Source organism: Pieris rapae, chromosome 9 (genome assembly GCF_905147795.1).
Source record: "Pieris rapae chromosome 9, ilPieRapa1.1, whole genome shotgun sequence".
In the NCBI taxonomy this organism is placed as follows: Eukaryota; Metazoa; Arthropoda; class Insecta; order Lepidoptera; family Pieridae; genus Pieris; species Pieris rapae.
In genome coordinates, this window is record NC_059517.1 from 2016799 (window position 1) to 2026928 (window position 10130).

The following is a 10130-nucleotide window of genomic DNA, read 5'->3' on the forward strand; positions in this document are numbered from 1 at the left end:
ACTGCTTGGAGCGAGAGCCTTATGTGGGACGGGACTATTGTGCATACTTACTAAAACCCCAAGGCGCCACCATCAATCGCCTTTTGTGGGATGCGGTAACAGCAGAGCCTTATCCGCTTCCCGACTTGCGATGCAGTCTTGAACTATTATACATATACGTTATACGGTACAATACTAACACATAGATGAATAATCTTAATAATAAATATTAGTTTCCATACTTACCTAAATAACGACATTAAATTCGTATAAAATAAATAAAAAATAAAATACTTTTATTTTAGAACATAAGATCATCAAGGTATCACTTATTTCACGTCATTAAATTTGAACCTGTAGGCATCCCTCATCGGCAAAAAAGACAGAGGGTGTACGGCGAGAGAAAAAGCCGGCGTAAAAATCTCTCGGTACTCTTTTAAAAAAGCAAATCATCAAAGAATACTACAATATTTAAAACTAATATAGCAAATTCATTAGAAGTATTCTACCCAGAAAACTAGTCCCAGGACGTTTTATCAACTAGATAATCGCTTACTTTATAGTAAGCAAACCTCAAAAAACACCTTCATTTAGTAAACAATAAAAATCAATGTCCAATGACAAACATCTTAACTAATTTCTTAAAAACACTGGAAGAATCTAGCGATTAAGATACAGGCAAGGACTCGTTTAAACCCTAGTGCTCTTAGAAGTATATTATGTATAAGGTTAACCACAGTCAATATTGTATTTAGAATGTAATGTTTGTTTTGAGTCAAATTAAGGAAATTTCTATTTATTATTTTTTTATAGATTGAAACAATAACATTGGATAATCCTATGTATTTAAAACATCGCAGTTCTGGCGGCTTATCTTAATATATATATTTCTTGTGTGCGTGTGTATGTGACTGAACTCCTCCTAAACGACTGGACCAATTTTGATGAAATTTTTTGTGTGTGTTCGTGGAGATTCGAGAATGGTTTAGATTCACAATTTTATCCGCTGGACAATGTTTTTTTTAATAAATTAGTAGTTGTTGATTTTGGAATGTTTTACATTGGATCCGACAGACGGCGCTACCATCGCACTGTCAAATTTTAAATAATATTCGAATTTTAATTTTAGTCTGTCCCGACAGTTAGCGCTGCGATCAAATTAAAAAAAGTTTTGTTATCATTGTGTTATTGTAGACCATGTGCTGGATCGTTAGATATTGTCATAACATTTGAATAATAATTTTCATCAAAATGGTCCAGAATGTTTTAGCTTATTAAAAAAAGTTTGAAATTTTCAAATTAAAGACGTATAGACAGGACAACGTCTGTCGGATCCGCTAGTATTATATAAATATAATACTATAATAATATAATAAATTTAGTTTACACATAAAAAACTAATTGATGTGGTAGTCGAAGATAAGCAGAATGTTAAAATATTCGGTGGCAATTGTTGTTGATAAGTTAAATGAAACACATTGTTTGTTTTGTTGTCTAGGGCATGAGGCAGGCATATTTCTGCAACTCTTAGTCCCAAATAACTGTTGTTTTGCCATGAATCGAATCCAAACTAAGCGCGATATGCTTAACCACTACTCTCGAAAAAATTAAATAAAACTTTGAATTTTAAACATTTTATTTTACAAAGCTAAATTATACATTAATTATAAAAACAGTACTGATGGTTTTAAATTACACATATAAAAAAAAACAATTACCAGCTAAATAAATCAATGGTAATGATATATTATATATTACCATATTTAGTTATATGAATGATAAGTTTAATTTATTTGCGTTTTCTTAATCCACTAGTATATTACAGCTTAGCAAGTTATTTAAGTAAATTACTTTCGTTACTACATTTTTTTTCTGATTTTCTAATCAAAGCAATGTATCCAGTGGTTCTTTGATAGAAGTTAAAGGGTGAAAATGCAAATCTCCTATCATCAATTACGCAGATAATTCTCAGAGTGGACCCATAAAGTAGCAAGTAAAACCGCAGGAGGGCAATTAGCGAGATTAATGCATCGTGCATTTCACGTGAAGATCTATGTATGTTGTTCTGGCAAGCTTGTAAACGCCATGAATGTCGCACAGGTATCTAAAGGCCTAAATTCATTGTATGAATTCATCAAACATCAAATTACAAATCACCTTTCGATGAGTTTTTATAACTGAATATGAAAACTATGGTAGTTAAACATACGACTATGTGCGTGTTTCGGTTACGCGCCATGTTGCTTTTTTATCGAAGTTTAGTATAGTGACGTAAATAATATAATGTAATATATTATGATAATAATAACAACAATATATTAGTTTTGAAGTTTGATTTGAAATAATAATAACAATATATTAATTTGAAAGTGATAAAATAGAAAGACTTGTTCAAATTTAAGTGAATTTACAAGAAAAGTGAGAGTGATTATACATTTCGTTTTATAAATTCAACACGTATGAGCATGATTTTAATATTTATTTGAGGTTAACTTCACTTTTTGATTGTAAGTATCAGTGAATGTATATAAATCTGTTAAAATTAGCAAGTATTAATAAATATGACTGAAAAAATTGTTTTTCTTAAGGCGTAAGCTTTATCTACCCCATTTTCGTGAAGTTGCAAATAGTAGAAAAATGATATGTCGTAAAGAAGTTTCAGTTCTTACCTGTGTACTCTGGTACACACATATATTTTTTGTTTATATAATTTAAGTAACTTTAGTTATTAAAACACTCCTGTCATATCAAGTGACCCTAAATTGACAAGAGTGCTCAATACGCGAGTGTTTCTTACAGACGGAACGAAAAACAAACATTTTATTTGGAAAAACAAAATTTAATAAAAAATAATAACATTTGTCATTTCACTCAACGTACAATCAGAAGGTAAATTTATACACCGATATTGATTATTGATAGTTAGCACCCAATTCTGAAACTAAACCTTACTTCCTACGATATGCCAAATCTCACGACGTTTTCCTTCACCATAAGAACGAATATTAATCGCACCGACAGAAATGATTTACTGTCGCATATCCAGTTATACCACCCGCTACGCTAACTTTATTCATGTATGATTAAAAAAAAACGAGGTCAAATTATATCAAAACAATTCCTAGTTTGGACCTGTATTATATATTTCAAAACCAAACGGAATATTAAACTTTAATACCACGCAGCTGACTAGAAATTCATTTGGTATTCAATGGCTGGCGAATATTCTACCGGTTTTAATATACATATTGCAATCTCAAGCATTAACTGGATCGGAAACACGTTGTGTATGTGTATTAATAATACGTGTTAATCAAATATTGCAAAATTAACACTTTTGCTGGTGGACCCAGTTTCCGCACTTATTCTCTCTAGGTCCGTTTTGCGTGACGTCCTGGCTAACTAAGCCAGCCTAGCTCCATCCAGTACAAAAGCCTTTTGGAAGGAGAGGAAAGAGGAACTTTTCGCAGGCTTCATGGAGCGACCTTGCTACTCTGAGGATTTTGTACGTTTTGATAGACATAGTCACGCAATCCAGGATTAGGTGGTTGATGCACTTCTGCGTTGAAACAGCCTCTGCATATGTTTGTCGTATATAAAACAAAAATTTGTTTATTAAGGAGATAATCCCTCGTAATTGTAAGGTACAGAAATATTGAACCGCATTTGAACATCAAATCATGACAGTAGCTCGCTGAAGTACACACACAGTCGGAATATTTTTATTATCTGAATAATTTACACCAAGAATTCATCCCACTCATATAAGGCAAGGTTCATGCAAGATTTTAAACACTTTAATTGTAATAGCAGCATTAACGAATTAAATTATATAAATAAATGAATAATAATAAACGAGATATCTAAATAATAAACAAGGAAAGAGGAACATTGTGGGATTTGAGGTCGCAGCAGTACTATTTTTTTTTTTAAATTATATTTATTTTAAAAATTGAATAATATTTAAATAATAAAAACATCTTACACTAGTCTCTCTCTCCCCAAACCTGTCTCAATTATCCAGTTCTGGTGCTGAATTGTAAAAACGGTTAGGTAGAAAATTATTTGCTGAATTGAATGGCAGAGGATGATTTGTGAGGTCCACTTAGATAGCAGGGCAGGCCTTTGGGATCTGAAATAAAGCCTAACCAATACCGGAAGCAGGTCTATGCAGTGTGTCTACTCCTTAAAAAATAAAATGCAGAGCCGATTGCTCTGGTTCGAGTGTTTCGTATTCAAGCAGATGTCTTGATAGTTAATAAAAAAATGCGTTGTAAATGAATTGAAAATAAGAATTATTTCAGTTCCAACCGCCGAGCAAAACTGAAACCTTATGCTATTAATTATTCGAAATCAGCATTAACAGCACTGCGTTATTAAATGTAAATGGGTATTTTGAATTTGGCCGTAATAATTTATGAGTGTAGAATAAGATTTCAAATAAGATTTCAAATGATAATTTTTATTTACACTTGAGTTTTGTTTAAAATTCAGAAAATTTCAAATTCATGAATAAAATATTGAATACGTATAGGCGAAGATATAGACCAAGAGTTAAACGTGAAAAGTGTAAATAGTTTTGTATTATACATTTAAAACGAACTCTTTCTCAATAATCACATCAAAAATTTAAAAATTGTCATACCAACACAAGTGTCTCTTGACTACTTATGGGGGTTGCCTCATACTCATTTATTGATGTAAAAATTTGAGAAACAATAATTAAAAAAAAAAAAAATAATCCGCATTAGTAGACAAATTAACTGTTTAAGTACTGAACTACCAAGACTTCCATCGAAATGGTGCTGGTGAAAATTGTAATTATTATTGATATTATTATTTAATATTATAAAAATAGTATTAGATTTAAGTATTCTATTTGGTTGTAATGAATGAACTCAAAAACAGCTGGACAGATAAAATAATTACAGTATCAGAAATTCGGAACTCTACATTATATTCATGAATGTAATTTTCCGAAGAAAGTAGTAAAAAAAAAATCAAGTTTCTTATAAATTCCCTGTTGCGATTTAAGAACCTCAAAGATCTAGCGGCTAACGCTTTATATGCTCGATATAGTCATATATATTTAATTTCAAAGACAACTAACTTTAATTATTATTAAGTGATAGAATCTGAACTTTCACTGTACATTATAACTAAAAATAAGATTTAGAAAATTTTTTTTTAGAAAATTTCACAGTATTAAAAAAATAACACATTCCTAACAACTCTCAAATCTCTGACACAATTGTGGAAGACTTGAAATCATTGAATAATGTTTAAATTTTGCTATGGAGGCGACTCTTTGTCTAAAAGCTATTTTTAACGTCTTGTCAGCATTTACTTTGCAGAATAAAATCCCGATCAGATCTCGGTAAGAACTTGACTCGAATCGGATCAGAATGAAAGTTTTATTGAAGTATTTCGACATGAATTTATTTAGCTTTATCATTCTACTTACTTTAGACATTGATTTTAAAAGTATACGATAATAGTAAGACCCACGTATTAGCCTCGGGCATGCGACTCTTATCTCTGAGTTCGAGATTTGAACCCTGGCTGTGTACAATCAAATGTGGTCTCAGATTGTAATTTTTTTATAGCTAGTATAAGCTAGTAATAGTTTGGTAATGCCTGAAGAATGTCGTCAATTTTGGTTTTGTTATCATAGTTTCCTTTTATCAATCAAGTGTGTGTGTGTGTGTGTCGTATTATTAAATGCGTTTAACACACGTTCGTACGTAAACATCGTGAAGACGCTGAGATGCCTTAGACCTAAGCCGTTGATGGCGTATGTCAAGCAAAGAAGGTTCTAGGTGCCTTGAAAAAACAAAAATTAACTCAACCGGTACAGAAATCTGAGGTTGTGACGCTACTGGTTTTTTAATAGCCCGCATTCTAATGTTAAGAATGTTAAGCGTGCGACTCTCATTCCTGATATCGTTGGTTCGAGCCCTGATTGTGTCATTGGTGCACAGCCGAAGTTCGACTGTCTTTTCGCATTTAGCATTTGCTAGAACGGTGAAGAAAATCATCATAAGGAAAGCACAGAAGGGTTATGACCTAATTACCTATTACATTGACAAATGAGCACAAATCATTAATAATGCCAATCTCTGTTGAGACTGGCCATATACACCTCATGGTGTACAGAATATATAACATATAATGCATATTCAATTTATGAATAAGCATTTAAAATAAGAACAAAGTGCTTGTTAGTACAATTCGAATAGAGAGCAATTATCATTGTATTCCAAATTCAAACTTTCTAATGTGATTAAGTTCTAGAATGAACAAAGTACTCAAATACTGAGCAAGTATAAATGCAGTACGAGTATCGTATTAAAATTTAATTGCAATCTTTTCAACGTCGGTCGCGCAAGAGTCATTACTGTAATGTCATTATACTTAGGTAAGTCGCTTTCATACGAAAATGTCGCGGTATTATTTGGCACCTGCATTAGCATTCAGTTTGTAGACTATTTATTGGTAAGTGTATAGTAAACTTTTCTAAGTTCTTCCAAATTTAAAAAAAATTGCCGACTAATACGTAGTAGTTTGGCTTTTGTTAGTGAAATCAAGCGGCATGAAAGGAAGCGTTCAATATCATTCACTTCATTCAACCATTCACAGTTCAATCACTCGTAATCGAAATTTGAATTCAGTAAAAACTAGCACTTAGCGTGATTAAAAGCGAATCGTTAGCAATCTATCAAAATGTCGTATCTTCCGTTCTTGTCTTGAAACTTGAGTATTCAGAAGTCCAACTTAATGTATCGTATGTTTAACGAGAAACATACGACTGTATGTTTTGAGTTATATTTATTAACAACACAATAGTTATTAAAAGTCGTCAAATAGTTATTAAAAATATCTATGAAGCAATAAAGATGGTAGAACCGCTCTACGCCCTTGACTTGCGAACTGGTGGTAAATGTAAATTTACGATTAATTTAATTTGTTTTTCTTGACGTTCATAAGTCAGTGTACATGTTTACCTAAATGAATAAAGATATTATGACTATGACTATGACTAAGAACTGGGTTGATGTTTCTATGGGTTTCGCTATCGAAAACACATTGACGGTACAATATTTCCTTTGATTCCTTATCTATCCTTAGAATTATCTCCAATGATCCCTTTACCGTACAGGTGAGTGTTCACTGCGCACATAGACCGAATGATACACAGCCGGAGATCAAAACGAGTTGGCCAATACTCCTCAACCATAACCACAAGAAAAATAATTTTATTTTAAGAATTTTTACTAAACAAACAATTTCATAGAAAATAACTAAATGACTTTCAAATAACATAATGTTTTCAAAATGGCGGGCGTGTGTTTTTTGTGTTACAGAACATACAACCGTATTTAAAGTCGTTCCTTAAGGGATATATTATTTAAACTTCGTTACATCATAATAAAAACATATAACATAAATTATTAGGGATGCAACAGGCGGATTATCGCTGACAAAATAGACGATCTCTTCCAGGCATAGTAAGGATAAATATTAAAAAAAGAAATACATATACTAGGGTAAAGTGCATAACCAAATCAACATAAATAAGATTAGCAGTAATTTTACTTAAGTTTGTTGGTATCAATTCTTTTCTATTTTAAGTAAATAACTTTAACTTATATAAAATTAAAAACAAAAGAATAAACTCGTAGTTAAGTAGTCCATTCGGAGAAAAGAGACCTCTCTGATAATTATGTATACTTAATAAGTCTGTGTTTTTGGTTAGAATAAATGAATTAGCTAATATCAATACGTATGTTTTCAAAAACTTGTATGCAAACTTGCAGAGATACTTAGCAAGTCGTTATTGTTTCGCCAGTTTGCTTATATTTCGGTTTAGCTCATCGTTAATCTTCATATAATTTCAGTCTTAATGACATTGCGCCTCTAATTAATTTCGATGAGTATAGGACGTCACCACAATAATCAAAAAGATTGATGAAACCCACAGAAAGGTTCTACCAACACGTAATAGCAATGTAAAGGCGATTCAAGTTGACACCACGGGCGTAGAGAGACGAATTAGTGTATTAGTGTGAGTACACATTTGTCGTTAGTGCTAAACAGTGGTAAGTGCAAAAATAGTACACAAGAACGTAGCGTCTTCCTCTTAATAGGGACTATAAGTGTTACTGAACACTTTCTAATGTTAAAAATCCTTTTTAGTGAAGTAGGTTAATTTAATTGTGTCTTTGTGCAGAGACGATTTAGAAATAATAAAGTAAACTGGAAATTTGACGAAAAATTGTTGCTGGAAATATTTGGTTTGTTTCTTTACTATTGCATTTGCCTTTAGCGAGACCAAAGATTCTACCAGGCGGTCTATTACGGCCTCTTAATTAAAGTGAAAGTAAAATATTTTTTGCATTACAATCATACATTACAGGTGACATATAATAATTTGGTTACAATAAGGACCTTTGTTAAGCATAGGCGTTGGCTTAATTCTTTTTGTGTACATATTAAATCTTATAAGTAGATACATTATTCATTTCTTATATACGTTGCGATAAAAGAGTATGTTCTTAACATTAATAATAAACTTATTTAAAGGAATTAAAATCAGATTTCAGTCAGAAACTCTGCAACGGTGTCATTTCTTACATAATATTTCATTTTTGTTGTATCTTTGTATTCTTTTATCCTGTTTCATTTTTGTGTTATGTACCTGTTAATAGTCGATGCTAACAGGTTAATTTGGTATATAAATTTTTGCGTATTTTTAGTAATGAGTTTTCTATTTTCATTTGTTTTAATTTTTTATGTAATATTCTTTTGTTATACTCTTTTGTGTATAACGTATTGTATATTACTATTGTAACAACAATTTATTAATAAGCGTAATGTATCATTGTCTTAGTACATTTTCTCATGTTAGAGAGTGTTATAAACCTTAAATCAGTGATACTGTTTTACCTAATATTTATTTACATCCCTGTCGTTATGTCAATTGTTTTTTAGAATATTTGCTTCGTTTGACAGATATAATGTCTACTTGTAGAAAATACGCTTGGGCGGCTGTGCCACTTGCACATCACCCTCCACGAAAAATACTTAAACTCTAATTTATGTGTGGAAAACTTAGGAACGGATTTTGGAAATAAACGAACGAAACAAGAATCTATTGGTAATTAATTCTAATTTATTTGTAAAAGTATGACATTATGAGTAATTATTTTGATTAATGATTATGCAATTTAATAAATACTTTTCAGGATCATAATTAAATAAATTATAAATGAACATTTCTTTATACTTTATACATGTATATACATTCTCCGATATTTGTTATTTATGTGAGTTTATCGCGTTGTTGGTACGCGCTAAATATTTGCCAAAATTGTTTGTTCCAATTTTACAATAAATTGCCTAACTTCCTGCCATTAGCTACACGTTGTTGTGTATTTACGGCATTTTATTTACATTTTTTTACAACTTCTTTTCTAATGTGAAACTCTTAAATTTTCTCCAATAAATGTAAAATTAAAATTTCTATGATGGATTATTATAGGACTATTATAGGATCATACTGGTGCCACATCCCGAGGTCACGGATTGAAGACCCTGTGGCGACGGAAAAAAATTTCTTCTCAGCAAAACTTTCTAAGTGTGTTTAAATGTTAACACTCTTCCATTGATATAATCCATACTTCCTTCCATAATTTTTGATTTTAAATGAAAATTTAAAAAAATGACCATGTATCAGTAACATAAATGATTTTATATTAATTAGTTAACAAATTTTCGCCCGTGTGGATTTCTTTAATTTTGGCAATAAATTTTGCGATCTGTCTCAGTAATTACACTATCAAATGATGTAAAGTTTTTGACTTTATAGCGTTCATATACATATATCAAACGCAGCTGGGGACCAATTTATGTATTCAGCTTTTCACAGATTGCGATTCTGTTTCGATTACAGTAAGTGAAATCAAACATTTACAGATAACTTGGGTAAGATGAAGACTGTCAGTTCATCGACCAAAAACCATTTCTCCGCACCTTTCACTCACCAGACGTGGCGCGAGACAATGAGGAGAGGTTTGTTCTACGTCACACAGACTACAGCAATACAGATACAATTTGTCTACAAAAAAAAAAACAATTAAACAATTATTATA